Here is a 25,840-nt window from a genome sequence, read left to right on the forward strand (position 1 = left end):
GGAATTACACCTCCAGCTCCACTGAAGACAGACTTAAGGGTGCAAACCTGGCTGGGAGTTCTGCCATTGACTTCAGTGGTGTCAGGATTTTACCCTAAAGATCTCAGCATAGCTGTGGCAATGCCAGTCAGTCATTGCTGCTGCAGACCTCAGAGAAAGATTTGTGATTTGGGTAGATTCTACAAAGAGTGTGGTTAGTTTTCTCATGCTAACAGAGTGATAGGTGGCTGATTACATAGAACTGGCAAATTTCCAATGTTCAGATACTTTTCCTGATGAGATCGTAACAATTTTAAGGTAGGTCAAATGTGTCCCCTAAAACTCTTGAAACTAGATTGAATTAATCTCTGGCATGCTTGATTTTAACGGATTTGTGGCCATTTACACCAGAGATTAATTTGTCTCTGCATCTTTAATAAGGAATATATAAAAACACTGGTACAAAATTACCTCCTTATTTCATACAGTTTTTGTTTTCCTGATATGTCCATTGGTCCATGGCTGGCCTGATTTAACTGTGCAGCACGCAATGTGGCTGTATCCATGTTGGTCCCAAGATATTAGAGAGACAAAGTGGGTGAGGTAATATCTTTTATTGGATCAACTTCTGTTGGTGAGAGAGACAAGCTTTCGGAGTTGAGGAAGAGCTCTGTGTAGCTCAAAAGCTTGTCTCTCTCACCAGCAGAAGTTGGCCCAATAAAAGATGTTTCCTTACCCATTACCTCTTTAATTGTGCAGTGTAAATTAATAATGTCAATGTCATTTTGAAATTGCTTTAGAGAACATAGAAGATAACTAAAGCAAAAGCGTATTTTGTCATTAAGCTACTTGTATGCTGGTTAAGGTCCTGATCCTGCAAACATTTACACCTATGGGTAACTTTAAATCTTACTGGCTTCAGTGCAACTCCTCATACACTTAAAGGACCTGCACAACTGTTTGTAGAATCAGTGCTCTAATCATCCAGATTTCTCTCTCCTTGTATTGAGAAAGCTTTGCAAAGATGATATCAATTCAAACCACCGGGAGGAGAAAATCTCACATCTCAGCTTGAAGAAACTGAACTTAACAAAGGGGAGGGAATACCAAGGTAAAATAGGAAAGAGTTCAATGGTTCAGGTTAGTCTTTATTTGGTTTTAGAAAGACTTAGCACATTGACTATTCTGAGCAACCACACAGTAGAGAGAAATATTAAATACAAATTACAAGTAACTAGGAAAATGGAGAAAGCAGACAACACACCATCTGCTGTAAGATTGCTGGTATCTGGTTTGGGACTCCAGTAAGAAAGGAGATGGAGGCTGCATTGCACACACCAGTTTTTCTGGCCTCCCCATATATCTCCAAAGAGTTTTTGGTTTTGGTACTAAAGTACCTGACAATATCCTTTTAACACCATCAAGTATCAATGCCCTGAATTAAACCTGTGATACAAAAACTCTTCCAGGGGGTTTGGCTACACTTGCAGGTGTGCAGCACTGGGAGTTAAAGCTGTCTTCGTACAGCTGTGTAGGGAAAGCGCTGCAGTGTGACCAATGTTGGGAGCGGTGCATTATGGGCAGTTATCCCACAGAGCACCTCTTCCCATTCTGGCGCTGTGGGTTGTGGGAAGGGGGCGGAGGGTGCGAGTCATTCTGCTTCCTGTCCCAACGCCCCGTGATACATCGCTTCACATCCCAGCAATCCCTGGTTTTTCCGTCCACGTTTGGCACCATCTTGACTCTCTCAACGGTTTCTGTGCAGCGCGATTTCTGTGGGAAATGGAGCCCGAACTGCTGAGGAATATGCTGACGAGTCTCGCCAGCACATCACGTTTGGCAGTTGAGCTATTCCTTAAGATCCAAAGTGATGAGGAGTCCGACAATGATAGTGACAAGAAATTGCTTGTGGCATTCACGGAAATGCTCAGCACCGTGGAACGCTGCTTTTAAGCTCGAGAAACAAGCACTGAGTGGTGAGATCACATCATCACGGAAGTCTGGGATGACGAGCAGTGGCTGTAAAACTTTCGGATGAGAAAAGCCACTTTCATGGGCCTGTGTGAGCTCATCCCAACCCTGCGGCGCAAGGACACAAGATTGAGAGCTGCCCTGCCAGTGGAGAAGCAGGTGGCTATTGCAATCTGGAAGCTGGCAACTCCAGGCAGCTACTGATTGGTCTGGAACCAGTTTGGAGTAGGAAAAATCAACTGTTGGAATTGTGTTGATGCAAGTTTGCAGGGCCATTAACCGCATCCTGCTAAGAAGAACTGTGACTCTGGGGAACGTGCAGGACATTGTGGATGGCTTTGCACAAATGAGTTTCCCTAACTGTGGAGGGGCGATAGATGGGATGCATATTCCTATTCTGGCACCACCCCACCTAGCATCTGAGTACATTAATCGGAAGGAGTATTTCTCTATGGTTCTCCAGGTGCTTGTGGATCACCGTGGGCGTTTCATTGACATTAAAACAGGCTGGCCCGGAAAGGTGCATGATGCACGCATCTTTCGGAACAGTGCCCTGTTCAGGAAGCTGCAGGCTGGGACTTTTTTCCCAGACCGGAAGATCACAGTAAGGGACGTCGAAATGCCCATTGTGATCTTTGGAGACCCGGCTTACCCGTTGATGCAGTGGTTCATGAAACCATCTACAGGGAACCTTGACTGGAGCAAGGACCAGTTCAACTACAGGCTGAGCCGGTGGCAAATGCCTCTGGAGTGTGCTTTTGGCTGTTTAAAGGGGTGCTGGTGATCTCTGTATGAGAAGCTAGACTTGGTGGAAAGCAGCATCCCCGTGATTATATCCACATGCTGTATCCTCTATAATATTTGTGAAGGGAAGGCTGAAAGATTCAGTTAGGCATGGACCTCCGAGGTTCAAAGCCTGGAGGCTGAATTTGCACAGCCAGAGAGCAGGGCTACTAGAGAGGCCCAGCACAGGGCTTCAAGGATTAGGGATGCCTTGAGGGAGGAATTTAAGGCTGAAAACCAACAGTAATGTTTGGTGCCTTGCACGGGAGTGAAGTGCAGTGGTTACAATGTTAGTAGGAATCTGTGTTTCCTAAGCTGATTTGCAGTGCCTGTTTCTTTCCTGGGCTAAGGTATCTTTGACTTTCTGCAATAATAAAGACTGTTTTCAAAGCCAAGAATTCATTTACTGAAAAGAAAATTACTTTATTGACAGACACAACATTTTGGGAACCTAAAAGGGCAGGGGTGTGTGGTGGGGAACTGTACAGTCACAGGTTTGAATATGTCCTGTCTGGAGTGCTGTGCAATGACTGCTGCACTTCAGGATGCCCATACTGCATGGTGATGGGGGTTGAGTGCAGAGGGTAAGGGTCGTAGTTCTCACAGCTGGTTGGTGAATGTACAGGTGGTGGTAGTAAGAACCTGGATGCTGGGGAAGGGGGTTTGGAGCTAACATTGGGGCACAAGGGAAAGAGCTTTGGGACGAGGGGGCGGGGCGGGCGCGGTAGTGCTGTGCCTGCATGGCTGTGAGCGCCTGGATAGAGTCCGCTTGGCACGCCAGGATACTTATCAGCTGTTTTGTGCTTTTCTTCCTGTCTGCTGCATTTTTCTGGCGGATCCTGCATTCCCTTTCCCTCCAGTCCTGCACTTTTTGATTCTCTGTGACAGAGTGCTGCATAACTGCTTGCAGCATGTCTTCTTTCCTTTCGCAGCTTCTTCCGGAGGTTTTGTAGTCTTTGAGAGGTTGATAACACAGGCAGCTGAGATTTCAAGGTTGCTTCTGGAAAGGCAAAAAATGCAACACTTAACAGAGGCAGCATTGTTTATACCAGACAGTTATTCCCACACAGTTAAGGAGTGTAACAGTCTTCACAATAGCATAATTTTCCCATCCCAAAGAGTGCACATAACCCACGGGAACCCCGAAATGGTGAGTAAGCGGGACTGATTGCTTCAGGGCTCTACTGTTCTTGGGGTTTCTGTGCATTGGGGAAAGCAAACAGCTGCCAGGGGCACCTACACTGAACACTATCCCAACATTTTCCACAGGAGTTGATCCTGGAAGATCTCTCGCTGCTATGGGTCACCTGGGAAGCGCGGTAGGGTCTTCTACAGCAATGCGGATTCCACCCTGGCCCCTATGCAGCTTGTCTGTGTGCAGCAATGGTCGCCCTCACCCCTCGTGGCACAGTGGCGCGGACGTGTTAGCCTGACTGGGACAAGGACCACAGTGGCTCTCCCAATAAACTTGCGCAAGCGCATTGCCCACGCTCTGACTGAAACTTCTGAAGAGATTACCGAGGCCGATTACCACGACGTGATAGACCATATCAATGCACTATTCCACATCTAGGCATGCACGCATGCTGCCCTAACCCTTCCTCCTCTCCCGAAAAATTTCCATCATGAAAATAAAAGCCGCTTACCGGGAACCCGCTCCTTTGTTTGTCCTCCACCAAGTACCGGCTGCTGAGACTGGCTACCTTCCTCCTGGCTTGAGAAGAGCTCCTGGCTGCATGCCTCCTGGGACTCCCGGGTTTCTCCCCCAACCCCAGTACCCTCACTCTCGATTTCTTCCTCCTCCTCCTCCTGCTCTGAAGTGTCCATCGTGGTCTTCAGAGTGGTGGTGGGGTCACCCCCAAGTATCGCGTCCAGCTCTTTGTAAAAACGGCAGGTCGTAGGGGCAGCACTGGAGTGGCGGTTTCCCTTGCAGGCTTTGCAATAGGCATTCCGCAGCGCCTTCACTTTAATCCTGCACTGCAGCGCGTCCCGGTCATGGCCCCTTTCCAGCATGGCCCTTGATATCTGCCCATAGGTATTGTAATTCCTACGGCTGGAGCGCAGCTGGGACTGCACAGCTTCCTCGCCCCAAACACCAATGAGGTCCAGCAACTCGCCATTGCTCCCTGCTGGGGCTTGTTTGCGACGTGGAGCCATGGTCACCTGGAAAGACTCACTGATTGCACTCCACACCTGGCTGAGCAAACAGGAAGGGGATTTTTAAAATTCCCGGGGCATTTAAAGGGCGGGTCACCTGAGGCCAGGGCAGTAGCGTTCGAACTGATGAGCAGAGTGGCTGAACAGGCATTCTGGGATACCTCTGAATACCTCTGGAGGCCAATAACAGTGCTTTTGGTGGCCACACTGGCGGAGCAACGCTGCATCAGCAGCGCTATAGTCGTTAATTCCCCAGGCCGAGGTGGAGTACAACCAGTGCTGAAGCCAGGGAGATACAGCGCTATATGTGCCTTGCAAGTGTGGATGGGGAGTGAATTGCAGCGCTGTAAAGCCACTACCAGCGCTGCAACTCGCCAGTGTAGCCAAGCCCAGAGAGACCTATCCAACTGCACTGTAAACAAAATAGTAAGAAAATGTTGATCCTGGGGCTAAGTATGAAATCAGAATTAATAAAATAAATTAGAACTTTACTGGAATGGGTTGACTACCTGCAGGAGTCTCACCTGCCTCAACTGTTACCTTCTGTAACCTTTGGTTAAAAAAAAAAAGTAAGAGGACTATTATTTACTGTAAGTTAATGATTCATTTGTTGGTGAAAGTTATTGATCCCTCTGTAACATTCTGATCCAAAAGTGCAACTACTTCACTCAACTAAATATTGCAACACATGACAAAGCCACTGTCAGAGCAGTGAGAGTAACCAGTGAACCCCACTATCTTCCCTATAACTTACTGGGAACTCTAGAATCAACCTGGTCTCTTATGTCCTTACAACACCCTAGAGGCAGCCTGGGGCAGGAAGGGTTGCATATACAATACACTAGCCACACATTCATTTTTGAAATGGACAGTTTGTTGTTTTAGCTTAAGGCCCTGTCACCACTACCAGCCATCTTCACCCATTCTGTCCACCCTTTCATAACATTAGTGCACTTGTGACTGACTGCCACTGGCATCTCAACTAGGAAGTGGAATATTATGCATACAGACACACCTTCACCCTTTTCCTGCTGATTTTTACTTCAAGGATGGCAGAAATCCATAGTCTACATTTTCCTGAAATGTCTATCTTTGGAGATCTCATTCACAAATGCCATTAAATGCCAGACCTACTACAGTCAGGAACCATTGTGGCAGAGCATAGAATATCAGGGTTGGAAGGGACCTCAGGAGGTCATATAAAAGCTATCACCTAATTTTTTTTTAATCTGTTAACCCATTGGACCTCAGTAGGGTGACCATATTTCCATATGCGGAATATAGGACACCTGGTAAAATTACTCATATTCAAGCGAGTTCAACGGCAATCAATCAGAACTATGCAGTACAAATGTTCGAACTAACATCAAGTTGACTGATTCTCCGTTAAAAAGAAACGCTGCGTAGTTGGATTCTTTTTATTTGCCTTCTTATCTTTAAGGCTTTAGGCTTCACACAGAGGGAGATGTGACACACACACATTCACACACACTCCCATACACCTCTCTCACACAGCTGGGGTGACTGACTGATCGATCGAACCCTCCCTGCTCAGCGCTCTCTGCCCTCCATTCCTGCTGGGCCTCTGGGACAGACCCGCCTCTCCTGGTACCGTGTCTTCCCAAGGCAATATGCTGGGGTGGGGGGGAGAGGAGGAACGCAAGGTCACATGTTCCCCACCACCACCAAAAAAAAAATTCTGCCAGGGCTCACATCAGAATGTGGCCAGCAGCAACTTTTTAACACTGTGGGAGGGAAGGGATGGGAGCTGCTTCCAGTCACAGGGGATGGTGGGGGAGGCGGGGGGGATGACCTGGCATGTGACATAACCCACTGCCACTGACATAACCCAGCTGCCTTCTGGCCCCACCAGCTACAGCGCAGGCAGGAATGGGTTAAGCCCCCAGGCTGCATTGTGCACCAGCGCCAGGGAACCTGACTGCAGGCGCTTCAGCGAACCTGGCCAGAGAGGTGGCTCAGCAGGGGAGGGTGCCTAGGGGATGGAGCAGTCCCACGCTTCCTGGAGGCAAGACCCAGGGCTGGGGCATGAAGAGGATGCCAAGCCCCTGCCCCGGAGCTGCTGTTGAGTCTGCAGGTTTGGGACATGAACAGGCTGGAAATTTCACCCCCCTCTTGCCCCCTCCCCCCACCACTCCAGAGCGTAGCTGAGGGGCAAAGTCTTCCCCGTGCCAGTGCTGTGCAGGGCTTTGGCACATGCAGGTCTCAGCATCTCCTGGCCAGTGCCCCAAGCCAGAGGGTCTTGGGCTTTCCCATGGCACCAGCCCAGTCAGAGTCAGTGGGGGAGGGAAGGAGCCTGCCGGCCAGGCTGCTGGTGTGCTCAGTGCTCTGACCACGGGCTGGTTCTCTGCACAGGGCTGTGAGCGGGACAAGTCCCACTGGGGGGGGGTGGAGGGGGGCATATAGAGGATCAGCAGCAGGGGCTGGAGGGAAAAATGGGCAAAGCAGGGAGAGAACAGCAATAGGAGGAGCACATAAAGAGTTGATGGGTGGGCAACAGAAGGGACACAGAACTGGCTGCTGCCTGGCACCTTCCTGCAGTCACCAGTCGCTGCAGCTCACAGCCAGAGACGGCTGGAAACAGGATGGAGCAGGGCCCTACTGGCCAAGAGTCTTCATGCAGCGGTGACTGCGCTGAGGGACCAGCAGGGGGAGCGGCTGGCCCCATGCATTGCATTTTCGCCCCGCCACCAGCCTTGCACACCCAACCCCATTACCAGCCACCGAAACCCCCTCCCACCTCCCCGCCAGTCACTGCTGGTGGGCAGGCAGCGGACGAGCAAGGATCTGGCCAGCAACATGATGCACCAGTAGTGATGGGGGGGAGATAGAAAATATGGGACAATTTGCCCGTTTTTAAGAAAAAGTCAGGACACCTGCAGGAGGGCTTAAATATGGGACTGTCCCTTTAAAAATGGGATGTCTGGTTACTCTAACCATTAGAAGCAAGTAAATTTTTTGACTGTGATTGGTTTATTTACATAGCCCTCCCCACCATATGATTCATTATGAGCCGCTGTCAGTTTGTTAGTTCATTTTCTCTGAAAAATTGGTCATTAATTGCAGGAATGAGTGACCACAGAGATGACTAGCATTCTAAAAAGATTTCATGTATAATTCCATTTATATATTTTGAAAAATGTATATGCAGCTGTGGTGTGAGCTCATAACGCCCTGGAAAAATCACTAATGGTCAGGTTATTTATGATCAGTTTTCCACCAATCAGAACCCAGGCTGTATGTTATTAGTTTGGTAAGAGGCCATACTTAATAGCAACACTGCATTTTGGATCAGATTTATTTTTAATGCCTGTTGAATTTCCTAGGAAGAATGTGCTATTATGGAGCAAGCACATCACATTCTGGAATTTTGTTGTGTGTCACTGTTTGAATCTACCGTTTCCAAGCTTTGTATAACTCACGTGCTTTTCCTGTATCTCCTTTCCCATCAGTGTTGCTATTCCTGACCTAGTCGAGAATGTTCAGAGCTGCTCAGGATAGAGTAGAACTGATTGGGCAAAGTTGTCCTTTGTGCTCTGTCCTGGTGCCAGGCTCATTGTAAATTAGAGCACTTTATGGGTTGTGCTAATTTATGCCAGCTGTCAACAGCCTCATTAGATCACAGGGATGTCCTGGGGGCAGAAAGCAGGGATGAGATAGGCGCTGCTGCCATGACTCTACCCCATCCAAGTATCCCTTCATGCAGAGAGAATCCTCCACTATCCAGATCAGGGTGTAGGGTTGCTTTGCACAGCCAGAGTGGTGCAAAGCAGTCCCAGCACATCTGAGGATTGGGGCCATTAGTCTCCTCTGGAGGAGCAGCTCTGCTTTCAGCAGGGTTAAGAAGGCAGTCAGTGTGACCTCACAGCCCATTAATATAGAATCGACTGCATTTTCACATGCAGATAATACAGACACACTGCAGGAGGAGATCAGAGTCTGTTAGATGCTTAGCTTCAAACTCTTTGTATCATCTTTATTTAAATATTCTCTCTTTAGCTGGAAAGACATCATAGGATGCTGTGTGTAAAGGCATTACTGGCATTAGTATAAAGGTTCTATGGGCATGAGCATGGGATAGCTGCTCTCTGCCAGGGTACATCCTTGAGCTCATACTACATACACTTTAAAACATTGCTTGAAGATAAGGATAAAATCGAAGTAGAGAATAATCAAGCACACGTGCACAATGGACCTCGGCAAAAGATTAATGCTGGAGACTTTTGATTGAAATTAGCTAAGCAAACTCCCCACTGCTTCCCAGATAGTATGAAACTAATCCTATTCCTCCTGATGATGAATTGCACATTACTTTCTCAGTAAGGCAGCTTTGAGAAAGTACGATCTGAATGTGACTGGGGCAAGTCTTTCCAAAGCTGCAGAATATGCTCAATGGCTGCCTTTTTTTTTTTTTTTTGAAGATCAGAACAGTGACATGTTTTCTGTCTAATGCACACAGAGATAGCTGCTGATTTAAGAATTTTATCAACCTGCACCATGTTTTCAGATATATTCAGTGACTTTGCTCCAAACTGAAACGGTAAGAAGACAGCACAATGTAATGAGCAAAAGTATCAACCACAGCCTGACAGACTCAGCAAGAACTGGATAAATCCCCAGCATGTACTTTGACCAGAGATTGTTCCAGACTGGAGCCTGGAATAAAAACACCCCTGGACTTGGTGAACAGCATGTTCTGGGCCCATCTATTCTTGACAGGTGTCTGAACTACTCTCTGGACCATCAAATTGCTGGCTGGAGCTCTACGTACTTCCAGGTCCCTTAATGAGAGAGAAACCAATGGGCCAGAATTTGGTACCATGTTTTCTGTGATCCAGTTAAAGGGTTAGCAGATGAATAAATACACTTTAGGTCCAACTCCATCCCCAGTTACATGCACAGAACTCTCCTTGGGTCCAATTCTGCCCTCACTCAAACTGCACAGCCCTATGTCACACAGCAGAGCAACAGGAGTCTCAGAAAAGCAGCAGAATTTGTCCTGCTGACTTCAATGGGAGCAGCATGTGTGAGCTGGAAGGGAGAATCTGGCCCTCTTTCTCTTTTCTTTAATTTGACAGTGTGCCATGAATCAGAGATGAACCGCAGCTTTCTTTTCCTTCACATCATCTCTCCCTGGGATAAATTCTACATACAGTGTACAGTGAGACATGCCCACACCCTGTCATCATACATTAGGGTAAAGTTAGCATTAACAAATAACACATGGCACAGATCAATCTTTGGCTACATGGTCCCATTCACAAAGCAATGGGAGAGCAAAAGGATTGGGCACGTATAACATTGGGTTATTGCAGTCTCCATTTTTTTTCTCACACTAGTTGAGAATTGTCTCTCTGCACATCAGCTCAGAGGCGAGTCAGGGGCTTGTAGAAGGAGAGGAGGCTCAAACCCACAAGGACATGGGTCAAATACATGTCTTAATTCAATTCAGAGAAAGCTAAATGAACAAGTCCGAGGGTAAAAAGCCAGAGAAGGGAATATGTGCTCAGTGGCCCAATCAGCAAAGAGGAAGGACATGTGAGGTAGGGAGTTCCATTAAATGCTTGTGTATCACAGCCAGAGTCTAACCTGGATTGCAGCAGCCAGGAGATTCTGCATGGACTGGAGAATAAAACTCCTCGTCCCTTTTAAAAAATAGCATAGAAGGGATCTTCAAATGTACAAGTCACATGTCACTCAGAGGCTGAGAGGAAATATAAATCCCCTCCCTACTCAGGGTTCAGTGGCTGGTAATGGTGGGTGAGGAGAGCCAAGCTTCTGGAACTCTCATTCTCACCAATCTTCATCTGTCAAAACTACCTCTTGCCAGTAGCTTTTAATCTTCCAGTTACTAGGGGTCTAGTAAGTTTTCCCATCCCTGAATATACAACATAAATAAATAAAAGTCCAATTCCCAACACATCCAGCAGGAGGATACCCAACTGCATACATAGTAACCACACATGACTGCACAAAAATCAGAGCGTGCTCCTTCAGCATATATAAGAGAAGCATGATGCAGGAACCTGCTGACTAAGAGTACACCATACTGCTTTCTCCGATAGCGGAGAAGGTCAGTAGATAACACAAATGTGAATACCCTGAGAATGCAGAAGTTCCCCGCAGTGATACAGGAAAGAATGGAGACCATTTGCAGGTAAACATTTTAAATCCCTGTTTTAAATCACAGGCTGTTCATGCCAGGAATCTTGAGGCTTCCAAGCCTAACAGTGGTCTGGCTCTATTTAAACAACAGAAATTAGCTCTGTATGATACTTTAGAAAGTAATGACTCACCATGGCAGTGCATGCTAATAGAACAACAGCTTACACAGCCCAGAGTGCGGGAACTGGCTACACTGAGAGAAGAAATGTTGTCCAGGCTACATTGATACCTAGTAAAATTACTGTTTAAAGAAAGTCAAAATTAGAATTAGGTCACATGCCAGGAAATTAAGCTTTTTTCATTATTAAACTTCCTCACCGTTGCTACCAACCTTGTTCTCTTTCTCACGGAAACAGTATAAAGATATTTCCATTAACTGGCTACAGCCTCCAGATATCTGCCTATTTTATCAGTCTACTAAGGGAATGTCTACACTACGAAATTAGGTCGAATTTATAGACGTTTTTTCAGAAATCATTTTTATATAGTAAATTGTGTGTGTCCCCACAAACAATGCTCTAAGTGCAGTAAGTCAGCGGACTGCATCCACAGTACTGAGGCTAGCGTCGACTTCCGGAGCGTTGCACTGTTGGTAGCTGTGGGTAGCTATCCCACAGTTCCTGGAGTCTCTGCCACCCATTGGAATTCTGAGTTGAGATCTCAATGCTTAATGGGGCAAAAACAGTGTCGCGGGTGATTCTGGGTACATGCACTCCATCCTCATAGCATCTGTGCCTCTTATAAGAGAAATAGCTTGATTACTTTATGGGGGGGGAGGGGAAGTTGAGTTAAAGAGATGAGTTTTGCTCAGTTTTATCTCTTGCAGAAATTAATTCTATAGTCTAACTCCAGCCCCCGTCACAGTTCTGATTCCCTCACTCACGAGTCTCTGTCTATCGGCTAATAATTTCATTGTTCCACTAGGATATAGCTGTCATGGGAGATCATGGCCGTGGAAGGAGATGCTAGGCCAATCCCGTGAAGGACTTTGGATATCAGGCCACAGAACCTGGACTCTCTTTTATATTCATTGGGGAGCCAGTGCAGAGCATTTGTTCGTGGCATCTGCTTTGCTAAGTAGCTGGGCTGCTACATTTTATACCAGTTGGAATTTTTTCAGGGCAAGTGGCTTCATATCTAGATACAGTAAAGATGATGGTGGGGAATCTGAAACTGCACTGCTGTAGAACGTCTAACACTGCATTTCCCTGGCTCTACATTTTAGCAGTTATAAGCCCAAAGAAGGATGGATTGAGCTATGCTAGCTACAAATCAAGTGGAATACAAGTGCAGCTGAGTGGAGGATGTCATAGGAGACCGTATCAGTTCTGATTAGCAGCTGTTGGAAACTGGAAGGCTTTTCTGCCATTTAAAGTAGATTCATCCAATCAAATGAAAGTGAAAGACACTAAGATGATGACACTAAGCTGGGAGGAGAGGTAGATACACTGGAGGGTAGGGACAGGGTCCAGTGTGACATAGACAAATTGGAGGATTGGGCCAAAAGAAATCTGATGAGGTTCAACAAGGACAGGTGCAGGGTCCTGCACTTAGGATGGAAGAATCCCATGCACTGCTACAGGCTGGGGACTGACTGGTTAAGTGGCAGTTCTGCAGAAAAGGATCTGGGAATTACAGTGGACAAGAAGCTGGATATGAGTCAACAGTGTGCCCTTGTTGCCAAGAAGGCTAACAGCATATTGGGCTGCATTAGTAGGAGCATTGCCAGCAGATCGAGGGAAGTGATTATCCCCCTCTATTGGGCAGTGGTAAGGCCACTTCTGGAATACTGCATCCAGTTTTGGGACCCCCCACTAAAGAAAGGATGTGGGCAAATTGGAGAGAGTCCAGCAGAGGGCAATGAAAATGATTAGGGGGCTGAGGCACATGACTTATGAGGAAAGGCTGAGGGAAATGGGCTTATTTAGTCTGCAGAAGAGAAGAGTGAGGGGGGGATTTGACAGCAGCCTTCAGCTACCTGAAGGGGGGGTTCCAAATAGGATGGAGCTTGTCTGTTCTCAGTGATGGCAGATGACAGAACAAGAAGCAATGGTTTCAAGTTGCAGTGGGGGAGGTCTAAATTGGATATTAGGAAAAACTAGTTCGTTAGGAGGGTGGTGAAGCACTGGAATGGGTTACCTAGGGAGATGGTGGAATCTCCATCCTTACAGGTGTTTACGGTCAGTTGGGATTGGTCCTGCTTTGAGCAGGGGGTTGGACTAGATGATCTCCTGAGGTTTCTTCCAACCCTCATCTTCTATGATTCTATGAAAGCCTGAAGCTAGTGCAGTAAATGCTCATTACTTCATATAGTACCTGAAATTACTGCTGTGACCCATGAAATTACTATCTGCATTGAGCTGACTCTGCATTACCTGTTGGGAAAGAATATATCTTGGGCGCATCCACACCACTGTCCTTTACTCTGCCTTTTGATGCTCATGATGCTGATACTGGTTCACTTCCGCAGGATGCATTTCACAGCCCTATTGTTCTGATCAGCACTGTCACATCGACCCATTGGTTTACAGTTATTCATTTTTCTACTTTTTGGCACGGTGTCAGGCAACGCGGGGGTGACTCATGTTTACTTGAGACTTAATATCAGTGGCCAAGGACCTTCCTTCTCTAAGCACTGGAAGACAGTTGTTCTGGGGGCCCCCCAGACCCTCAGCTGCAGCACTCTGAGTGGCCTTGCAGAGGAATCAGAGTTTGGAGTTGGGTCCCAGTCCCTCACAGGTTAGTCAGCAGGAGTTGGGGCAGCTCCACTGGTGATTCACTAACATGAGGGTGAAGAGAGGAGCCTTAGACAGAACACTCATAACGGCAATAAGACCCATGCTGGATAACAGGTGGGAGAGTGACGCTCCGGAGAGAAACCTCACATCTCTCCACTATTCTAACAGGCCCGTGGTGTTGCAGTGCTCACCACAGAGAGGGAATGGGAGATCCACTTACACTGAATACTAGGGTGATGCCCAATGGAATAAGCGAACCATGGTATGGATGTAAGAGGGAAACATGCCCCCTTTAAAAATCTAAAGGCTCACCCATCCCACTCATCACCTGGGGCCCAAACTTTGTGTTTACGAGACTGCCTCAAACCAAACGGAGGGAAGGAAAGAAGCCAGCCAGCAGGCTAGGAAGACAGAGTAAAGGGCCACTCTCACTCCAGCCCGTAATAGCAGAGGACATAACAGTAGCATATGCACGACTGACTCCTCTGCACATTTCTGGCTATGAAGCAGGTGTGCAATATAGCTGTCTGAGGATGGGAGGGGGGCAGTCAGCCCAGCTGTGAATTCACACAGATTTATGAAGACAGTAGTTCTTTGCTGTGTGCTCTCCAAAGGAAAGAAACAAGTAGCAAAAGAAATGAGAATTCACTGGTCATGCTAGATAATGGAAGGGATTTGTCCAAAGTTTCAGACTACAATTGCACTAGTAGGGACATGAAAGTATAATCAAGTTTGCTTGGAAATGTTTGTTTTTAATTAAGAAAAATAAGGTAATACATTCCAGGGCTTTAATATGTACAAGCTCATTTGGTTGTCTGCAGCAACAGGCAGAGAAGATCATCTGAGCTCAGAGTTAAGGCTACTGCTTGCTCTGGGCCATGGAGTCAGTCTACATTTACACTGGCATAACGAAGGCTAAAACCTGGCCTTCTGTCTCTAGTTTATGCTGCTGTCACTGGTAGCTTTGCAGACACCTTAAAACAGCATGTGACTCTGCTTACTGTATTGGCTGCAAAAGTAAGCAAAGCAGTGAGACCTGCATATGAAATTAGAAGCAATAATTCTGAATTTCCTGGCTTTGTGAGGGTTTCATGCCCTTTTAATATTTGCATGTCTGTTTTGCAGGGAGAAAACCTGCATTATAGAGGCATATTTAAGAAGCCTGCTGAAAATGTGGCCCTTTGTGTTTATTGCAATTATATCTTTGTAATATACCCATCTAGTAATCACAGCACAGAACTAAGCTAGAAACACCAAAATTCCAATGCCCTTTCTGACAATGATTCCCATGATAGTCTTGGGCAAACAATTTTACGGCCCCACACTTCAGTTACCCTATATGTAAAATGGGGAGCACAATATTTGTCTCATAAGGATTGTGAGAGCATTAACCAGGTAACGTTTATAAAGTGCTTTGAAGATGCTAAATGAATTACTTTGCCCAGTGTTTTGGAAAATGATGTGCAAATCTCCAGAGGACAGCCAGCTACACCTCCCAAGAGTAAAAGCGGGGAAAAATTGGAGTTTACATACCACATATTAGGGCATTTGTGAAACCAGAGATAGTAAAAATGATACCAAAAGTACTCACAATCCACCAGTACAGCCCCAAACTACCAGGCAAGTTGGAGATCTGAGAATAACAGTTGCACGCTCTTAAAGCTGGAGAGACTTTTTCTTTTTATTGCATTCAACTGTCATTTCAACTGTGAGTCATAATTTTAATACATGGCAGAAAAAGGTCATATTACAGCTGCCTTACTTGATATATTTAAAATGGGTTCATGATTAAACAGGGAGTCTAGTCTAAAAGTTTCCAGGTGCACTTTTCTATTTTCTTAGATAATGGTCTATTTCCAGAACCAGCACAACATGCTGAAAAAAGCATGTCTTACGTAACCATGTTTGGTTATAAATTAAACCGGTCATTCCATAAGTAGTGCTACCCAAGAGTTATACCTCTACAGCTGACATATAATTCTGACACCAATACTATAAAGGCACTACAACTACCGGTTTGCCAATTGTGTGTGTGTTTTAAATGTACAGGAATATAAATAAGATAGTTAAAAATGTGTGTAAATGTACACAGATTATATATAGGCTTGGCAGAATTCAACTTTTTTTATGATTTTGATGAATTATATCAATTTTTTAAAGCTTTTTATCTATTTAAATGTTTAGTTCTGCAAAATTATGGGTTTTAAGCATCTTTTCAGTTTTATCAGCTTAAATTTTCATAATTTAAATTATGGGAGGGTCACAATCATTTAATGACAGGATGTGCTGAGATTCAAAACATTAAAGCTTTATAACTGTTAAAATATTGTCAATATCACATATCCAAATACACAAGGTAAATATCCTCAAATCAAACTCTTGAGTTCTCAAGCAGCAGTTTTCTTATTTTGCCTATCTGTAAATTTCTATTATTACTGATGGAAATTTGTTTTGCCATTTTGTGCAGAAGGTAAAAATCAACACTTGCTGACATTTACCGTTTAAAAATATTATCCTTCCAGTTAAATTATATAGCTACATAGATGGATGGATGGATAGATAGATAGATCGACAGATACGCATTCAAAGGAAGCTGATACACTACTGAGAAATGTCTCCTTACAAATGTTGAAAAACACTAGGCTGCTGCAAGTAAAGTGAATCACTGAGGGTACATCTACACTGCATAAACCACCCACTGCAGCGAATGTCAGAGCCCAATTGACTTGAGCTCACGGGGCTTGGGCTGTGTGGCTAAAAACTGCAGAGTAGATGTTCAGGCTCAGGCTGGAGCCCAGATTCACCCTCTTCCCTCACGAGGTTCAGAGCCTAAAAGTTTACATTGCAATTTTTAGCCCTGCAAGCTTGAGTCAGCTAACCTGGGCCAGTTGCAGGTCTTTTATTGCCATGTAGACGTACTCTGGAGGGCCTGTAAATACCATAAGGATGAACACAGGAAGCTTTATGACTTTCTGTAGGACACCCTATATAAAGCAGTTTCCGAGCGTTGCTTTTCAGTACAGGTTTTGCCATCTACAGCTCAAGAAAGATTTTCATACTAAAATAACTCCCTTGACACTCGCCCTATTTTCCCTGAGCTTCTTACTGGACAGAGAACACTCTTCTCCACCCTTGCAAGGCCCAATCCTGCGAGTGGCCCAGCACATACCGCAGCTACCAAGTGCCTTTCTGTCTCATTTGACTTGAGCAGGAATGGAGGGCTCACTGCTTTTTGCAGGATCAGACCACCAGAAAAGCCTGCCCCGATCCAGCAAGAGGAAAACCCATGTGATATTCAAATATAGCACTAACAGGATATTCTAATTTTTACTTTTTCCCCCGAGAAACAACAAAATACATTGCTATTTATGCTGGATCATTTCCTTCCTATGGGTCCAGAGCAAGAAAAAACACACAGCCAGCTTCCGTAGCATGGAGAAGGAATCTGTCGACTCGGCCAGATTCCCATGTGTACACTGTTGCGGAGCTGAGATCTAAGATGGATAATCTGTATTTATTGTTTCTCAGTTTTGTGTTTGTGATAAAAGTCTCAAGAGGGGACAGCCTGGTGCTCAGTACAGCTATGAAGGGAATTGGGTTCAGTTTTTGTTCCTGGTTGCTTGCTCCATGAGTCAGCTGTCCTGGGAGCTGGGAGGGTTGCAAAGGTAGCATTGCTGAGCCCCTTGGAAAAGGACATGCCTCATTTTGCTCATGGTGATTGGCTGTGGAGGAGGGGCCTGATTCACCATGCCCTGGCACCTGGTGTGACGAACTGGGAAAGTTCTTAATGTTTTCTCTGAATACTGTATTGGTGCCTCAGTGTCCCCACGGCAGTTTTTAAGTATCTGGCAGAGCAAAGGGCCAGTGCACCTAAATGCCTGACACTCTGTCTCCTAGCAACTGATGGCCTGGGCCCCTCCCCTGCAAAGGTGCCAGCTGAAGGTGTTGGAGACAAAGGGATCAGGTGACCTCTTGGCCCGGGAAAGGGGCTGAGGAGAGAGGAGGGGCTGGGAGGGGTTGTTAGTCTGGAGCTGGCTGGGGTCAAGGGTGGAGGGCAGACCTGGGGGTCTGGCTCACTGCCCCCCAGAATGGACCCAGCCGAGGGGTCCGGTTCGCTGTATCTACAAGCTCTGTTTTAGATCCTGTTCCTGTCATCGAATAAACCTCTGTGTTACTGGCTGGCTGAGAGTCACGTCTGACTGCAAAGTGGGGGTGCAGAACCCGGTGGCTTCCCCAGGACCCCGCTGGGGTGGACTCGCTGTGGGAAGCGCACGGAGGGGCAGAGGATGCTGAATGCTCCAAGGAGAGACCCAGGAGGTGAAGCTGTGTGAGCTTCTTGCCCTGAACAAGTCTGCTCCAAGGGAGAGGAGGCTCCCCAAAGTCCTGACTGGCTTGGTGGGGAGCAGTTCCAGAGCATCGCCCGGTGACTCCGTGACACCTGGCATCATCATTTACGCCGTGAAAAATGAGAGCAAAGTGGGTATAAAATGCTAGCAAATCAGGATGGTTTTACAGCCTCTTTCACCAGGTGAAACTGATGGCACTAGCTACAAGGGTTAAAAGGGTTAAAAGTTGGACTATGCCACTATCAAAGTCTAAGGGTACAGCTACACTGCAGCTCTGAGGGAGCCTCCCAAGCCCAGATAGACAGACTTGCACTAGCAGAGCCCAAAGGGCTTATTCTCCCTTTGGCTTGTTTGAGTAGCTCCAATTACTGCCCATGGAAATTAGCATGTCTGCTGAGGGGAGACCGGTGCAAATTTTCATCCCCAGGCACAAAGAGGTGTGCATAAACATGCATCCATGTCTGCTGTGCCACCCACATGTTAAATTTGCATTGACAGGCATCTGTGTAAGTGCAACTGAGTCTTCAACTCAAGCTATAGACACTTATCTCCTATGTGGATCAGGCACAGAGGGGGACACATAAGACCCATGGACAAGTGGGTTACAGAGGAAAGACCTGCAAATCCAACTTGCCCGTGGCCCATTTTTCCAGGTGACCTGTTGTGCCTGCAGACAAATCTTAGCCTGTAACTTCTACAAAGAAGCCTGTGGTCATTCTGACAAGTGCTAAACTGCTCCTATTAAAGAACATGTGTCGTGAACTAACCATTTGGCACAGAGAGGGAAACTGTGATGAACTCCTTGGGATTTCATGGCTAACATCGAAGACTTTCTACTTTAGAGGAGAGGGAATTTCTTGGTAGAAATAAAACAGTCCTTTAAATTGAATGGAGCACTTGTGCAGGATTGGTCATCCTAGAGATGGAACTCCTGCTGCCCACAAAAGAGACAAAATGGGCAGCAGGAGTAAAAGCTACCTCACAGCATGGTCACCTTCACCGTGACGGAGAGGGATCACGTCTAGAAGCAGGCAATTGTTCCATCCTCCATATCCATTTGGCTCTCAGACTCTGTGCTGATACTGACAAAGGTATTTATTATCAACTGGAATTTTGGAATATGGACAGCTCTCCGCTTGGCAACAGACTGAGGATCTGGATTAGACTCACACTGGTAAACGAGAGGTGAGAAGCTCTATAATCCAGGGGCCACCACTGCCCATGTATTACTCACTTTAATGAGTAATTCCTCCGACACCAACGGCAGGCAGAGAGGAGCAGATGTGGCTAAATGTGTAGCAGGGCTTTTTCAGAAACACCACTTAACCATAGTGGAGAAAACCTCTGGGACAATTATTGATTTAATTGGAAGCAGCTAAAAGCAAACTCAACATTGCAAAACTACGGAAAGACTGAGCAGACCAAAAAAGGGTGAATTGTTAGGGAGGTTATTAGCCGCTTTGCTGGTTACAATAAATGTCTCATCCAGATAAATGTGATTTTATTCAGCTGTCACCGGTTTGAAAGGTTCTATGGAGTGTTGAAATATTTGTTAATTTATGATTTAGAGGATTGGAAAAAAAAACAACAGAAATGCGTAATCCTACAGCAATTATAGAGTCAACACTTAATTGATCTGAGGAGCCTCTATTCATAGCAGCTAAAAGGAGCATTCATTCCATTTTACATCACCCCCTGAACATTGTGTGTCAATGCAATTTTCAACACCAGGGGAAATCACTGAAAAAATTGAAACAGTCTGAATAATTTTCTCGATCTGTTTTTAATTAAAAATAATTAGCCAAACACATGGAACTGATAAGGAGATGTAACCCTTTCCACCTCAGTGGTGCTGTTTATAAAATGGCAATACTCGTACGTATCCAGCCTTATAAAGCATGTTGAAAGCCTCTTACAGAAGGTACAACATTAGTGCAAAATATTATGAGTATTATTAAACCATTGGTTCAAATCCAGCTCAGGGTGGCAGCGAAGTTCTCATCTGATGGTCATTCAGTGACTTATGCGAGAGGAATTTAGGGATTCCAGTCCAGTTCCTAATAGTCAAATGTCCACATGCCCAACACCACAACAGGCACCATTTGGAATCCTTGCTAGCAGACTCAGCAGAGAGGCCAAGGACTGACTGGACATAGAAACTCAATCATCTCACTCCCTACACATGGACTACAGTGCCGTGAGGCATGTTGATGGCACAGGGCGGATGCTTACCCACACTGTATCGATTCTGTCAGAGGGAGGACATCATTCCTCAGGGCTACCTACCCGATATCTTTCTCGGGCACTAAATTCACACCAAAAAGTAAACCACCAATCAAAACATTGAGGAGCATCATACAAGTTAAGATTTCAATCCTAACCATGTAAATCATTACTGGCCAAACTAAATAGGATTATTCCCTTCACTTCAAAGTCCCTTCTGAATCCTCGCTTTCATTTACGCCATTATGGAATACATTTTCAAATGTCACTTTTCCCCTTTTTCATAGAATTTGTTCTGTTTAAAACTATTTAGGAGAACTGGTGATTTGGTTAATTACCAGAGTATTTGTCTCCAAGTGACTCTAGCCGCTACCATAATTATACCTATGGATATAAGGGAAGTTTTTGCTGAGTGAATAAAGAAAACACTGCTGTGTTGTTTCTGTAACAGTTAAAATCGGAGCACTGAAATCATGCCTACAGGTCCTCCCGCCTCTCCCTTTGGTGCCTGTAATACTGATGATTCCATCATTTTGGGAAAGGAATTGTTTGTTGACAGAGCAGATCATTGTCCACTCACCATTCAACAGAGGCTATTTCAGTCTCGTACCAGGCACACAGAGAGTTCTCTGACTGTCCCTGACCAGAAACAGAGATGGTTCTTCAGGCTGGGTATGAAACTCTAAACTAACTGTTCTCTTGAAACGGTAGTTCCCAGTGTAATAGTGTCTGGGGGAAGCCCTAATCTTTAGCTACCACTAGATTTCTATGAGTCAAGCTGGCTTTATTGCTGGCACACTTGACCACCGTGGGTTTGCGGGGAGGATTTACAAAGACTGACAATGAAGCCCGTTCCCCTACTTTTCCTGGGACAAACTCACATAACATAAAAATGTGCAATATCGATACAACATGGGTATGGTTCACCTCTGAAACACCTGGGTTCCTTACAACACCAGGCTCAAATCCTAGCAAAGGAAATTCAGCCCTTTGTCTTCTGCAGTAGGTAAACTGAGATCCACGATGCTCACAAATTGGGTGGGGGAAGGACGGGCAGGGCATCCTTCAGCTCAGCCCTTAAATACTGAAGTTCCATCAGGAGATCGAAAATCCCAAGACACTTTTCATAAGAATAGGGATGTGCCTTTTGACAAAGATTCTGTCGTCTTTCTCCTCTATCTCTCCTTAGTGCCCTATCTACTGCCCTCTAACCCACGGGTTCTCAGTCTTTTTCTTTCTGAGGCCCCCCCAACCAACATGCTCTAAAAACTCCACGGCCCACCTGTGCCACAACAACTGTTTTTCTACATATAAAAGCCAGGGCCAGGGGTAGAGCGAGCAAGCAGGACAATTGCCTGGGCCCCCCTGCCACAAGGGGCCCCACGAAGCTAAATTGCTCAGGCTTTGGCTTCAGCTCTGGGTGGTGGGGGTCAGGGCCCCAGGCTTCAGCCTTCTGCCCTGGGCCTCAATGAGTTTAATGCCAGCTCTGCTTGGTGGACCGCCCAAAATCTGCCCGGGGCCCCACACCCTCAGTTGAGAACCATGACTCTAACCCAGAAGGGACTGTTTTCCAGTGGCTGGATCCTGAGAAGTGAAAAGCACAGTTCCGGATCCTTTAGGATGAAAGGTGATCTTTGTTCCTACTTATGATTAAAATGTGTGGTGCTGGCCCCTCTATACATCTGCACTCCTGATTCTGCCCACCCAAACAGGGTGTACCCCAGCTTTCTCTATAACCTCAAAGTCAATGCCCTGGCCTGGAGCAGTGGGAGGAAAATGCATCTGAGACAACTTGTTATGAAAACTATCACTTTTGACCTCAGAGACACTTTATTCTAATTTAAATCTTGAGACAATGCTCCCTTTGTTCTCTCAAACCAAGCCCTTGGTGAGATTCTCAAGCTGTGCGATCTGACAAGTTCAATCAACAATTTGTTGTGGGTTTTTTAAATACCGTTTTTTACTAGTAATGACTTGGGGGGGAAGGTTTTGCAAAATAAGATTACAGGATGAAGTTTTGTGCATAGAAAATTGATTCTCTGACAATGATGCTCTGAGGTCATGTTTGCTACCACTGTGAGCTGCTAATACTAACAACAACAGGACTTTGCACTTACCCAGCACTTTCCTTCTGAGGATGTTCAAGTGTTTTAAAGACTTAAATTGATTAAGCCTCACAAAAGCCCTGTGGGATAGGTACTGTTATTATATAAGGCATTGCTTTAGTTCTCATCACCACAGCATGAGGGTCCAGGTTATTATTTATCATATATTAATTTCCTCATTTTAGAGTTGGGGAAAGTGAGATGCAGCTGCGACTAAAGGTGGGATCCACAAAGGGACTCGGGTGTTGCATCACCAAATATCATGATGCCCAACTTTTAGACACCTGGAAAATCACAGGCACAAGATCACAGAAACCACCAAGCCGAGTTAGGTGCCCAAGCTCTCTATACAATGAATGGGGAGAGATAAGTACCTATGGGTATGGGCTCAAGCCTAAACCCCTTTGCGTCTACATTACAATTGTGCTAACCCAGGGCTTGGACCCAGAGTCCCAGTAGGCTGCAGGACTGGAAGGTCCAAGTATGAGTTAAGCCACGATTCAGCCCCGCTTGATTCGGGTCCCAGGAATCAGCCAGAAATATCCTACAATTCCATGGGACAACTTCCTTAGCTCTGTGTGTCTCAACAACCTGCACTCCACTTTATTGAAAACAGAAGCCACTTCCCCTTTGCAAAGGGCAGCAGGTCAGGTCAGCGTTAATCCATTCTCTTCTGATCCCCAACCTGCGAGCACACAATCAGAGAGCCTTTTGGGTTTGCAATGGAGAGCAAACAGACCAAGCCTTTTGCAAAGTGAGCTGCTTCCTGGTAATGTACAGGGCAGGCAGGAAAGTTTTCCCACAGTGCACCATGGTCCTAGAGCTAGAGTAGCCATATTTTGTGGGAGCAAATGTGGGGAATATGGTTACTTTGACTCAGGTCTGTGCACTGCAGTCACAATGCCAGAGCCCAAGGTTCGAGCACACATTAGAAAAGTCTTAACCTAGAATTAAAATACAAGGGAGCTGCTCAAGCACGGCATTCCCTAACATGGGTCAGCTGACAAGTCTCACTCTTCTCCACAACAGGAGCCTAAGTCCAGGCTACAAAGAGGCACCTAGTTCTGCTTAGCTATCCACAAATAGGAACCCCACTCCTGGAGTCAAGTGGCTTAGGTGCCTAAGTCACATCTTGAGGGATTGAGTTAGGCACCTGTCTTGGTCCACACAAAATGGCTGGAGGAGGTGCTGGTACTGCCACCTACCTTGTAACGTTTAGCCCAGTCATAAAAGCATCCATCTGGGATGTGGGAGACGGATTCAAGTGCCCCCTCTCTGCTAGAGAGGGGAAAAAGGAGACCCCTGTTCAAATCCTACCTCTTGTGAGAACGCTCTGATCACTGAGCCAGGGGATTTTCTGTGGTGGGGCTCCCTCCACTCTGGATAGATAATGCAAGAGTGATTGGAGCAACTGTTTATCCACAATGGAATAGTCATGGGGCCCAAGAGAATACGACTGACTCTGTAGTCCAGTGGTATGGGTACCAAGCTGGGAGACGCTGGGTCTCATCGTCCTACTCCTATCTCGTTTTCATTATTTATCCAGAGAGGAACAGCTTCAGCAGGAGCAATGGAGGGAGCCTCACATTGAAAAATACATACATACACATACATTCACAAAATAGAATTTGGGCCTACTCTACATGACAGCCTCCCTTTAAATTGCATCTTTAACTGGGGACTGTTTACAAACTTAGAACAAGGCAGTGTGTTTCCTTCAAAACGTTTTAAAAAGTGCTGCAGGCAGCAATCTGCAAATAATGTTTCTTGAAGGCACAAAAAACAAATTGTTAGGGGGGAACAGAGCGGAAGCCTCACTGATGAGATGAGCTTCTCAGCAGACTGGAGACATACAGAAGTTAGAGAAAAAACACACTTAATACAAGCAAGCAGCAAACGAGGCAAGTAAGAGGGACAAAGAGTGCTCTGGAATATTACATTTGGAATTTAAAGTCAATGGCTCAGTGCACCTCAAACAAGCTGAAACTTTGTCATTCCCTCATTTATTTGCCCCTCCAGCCTTGTCCAACCAGCGATTTCCTGTTGTGACAAAAGGTGCAGAGAAGGGCAATGCAAAGATGGCACAGAAACTCTAATGCAGAGGTTGCATCCTCCTCGTTTGTAATGGCAGCTGGCACTGACAGGGTTCCCTTGGCTTTGCTCAGGTTGAGTCCAATACCGGTCACACTGTTTAACCTCGTTACTGTTGGCTTTGAATGGTTTTTGACTCCCTAAACACACATGTCAAACAGGTCCTTCCAAGCTGGCCCAGTCGTGGTTTGGACACATAACAGTCACACATCTCTGGATAGGGGCCTATGCTGCAGTGGCTCCTGAAGAACTGCTCACTTTACTGTACTGTCGAGTGCTTTGTCCAGGCTAGTTTTAAACAACAAGAGAAAATTAACTGGAGCCTCCAGGGAAAAGGGCAGTTATGTCATGTGCAAAGGCTGGGACATGTGTACCAGGAGGCCCACTGCAGATCAATGAATTATGGAAATCTCCTGCATCAGGGCTGCCTGATTTTCAATCACAAAACAAGTGAATGAAATTATTAGACAACAGACTATCTACCCTATGTTAGCCATCGTTATTCCCAGAGGTGGAACAAAGCAGTATACTTGGGGTCAGGCCCCCTTGGGTGCAGAAAAAGAGAGTCAGTAAGGGATTCAGTCTATGGGCCTGATCCTCAGCTGGTGTAAATCAGCCTAACTGCACTGACTTTAATGGAACTATGCAGCTGAGGATCTCGTTCTCCCTGGGGGAGCAGGGGGAAGAGGAGAAAGAGAGCGGGAGGCTGGGGAGACAAGAATGTGTGGGATGGAGCCAACAAAGTGTCCAGCTGTGTGGAGTGAAGAACCATGAGTTATGCGTGGCAGGGGGAGGGGAGCAGATTGAAGAATCTGGAGTGTGCATCTCAGTGTTTTTTGCCCCCTTCCCCCCAAAATGTCTGTGGATCTAGGCGCAATCTAGTCTTAATCCACCCCTGTTCAGTTCCAGCTGTGGGCCAGATCCTGCCTTCTGCCACCCCCATGCCACTCCACTGATTTCAAGTGCCTGCGGGTGGGATTTACATGTTTACAAGGTTCGCAAATGATGGTACAACACAAAATACTGTGCTGTTAGACAGAGGGGAGGCCTACTCGTCTGAGGAGAGGAGTAGGTAATTGCAGTCGCTGGCTGACCCTGACTCCCTCTAGCCTTTGGCAAGTCATCAGCCTCGGGGCATCAGCATAACCGAGAGAGCAACTGCTTGCCTATCTTGCAGATGTGTTGTGCAGAGTAACCAAAGGGGAGCTGAGTATTTAAGATCAGTTTAGTGCTTTGTCAAACAGTATTCCCTATTCAGTATTAT

The 25,840-nt window shown here is 46.1% G+C and overlaps 1 protein-coding gene across 1 annotated transcript in view; it reads right to left on the reverse strand.

Annotated features, from left to right (window-relative positions):
- The window catches only part of WTIP (WT1 interacting protein), a 125,840-nt gene that overhangs the window by 64,378 nt on the left and 35,622 nt on the right, over nucleotides 1-25,840 (reverse strand). The window lies entirely within an intron of this gene.

Source organism: Gopherus evgoodei, chromosome 12 (genome assembly GCF_007399415.2).
Source record: "Gopherus evgoodei ecotype Sinaloan lineage chromosome 12, rGopEvg1_v1.p, whole genome shotgun sequence".
In the NCBI taxonomy this organism is placed as follows: domain Eukaryota; kingdom Metazoa; phylum Chordata; order Testudines; family Testudinidae; genus Gopherus; species Gopherus evgoodei.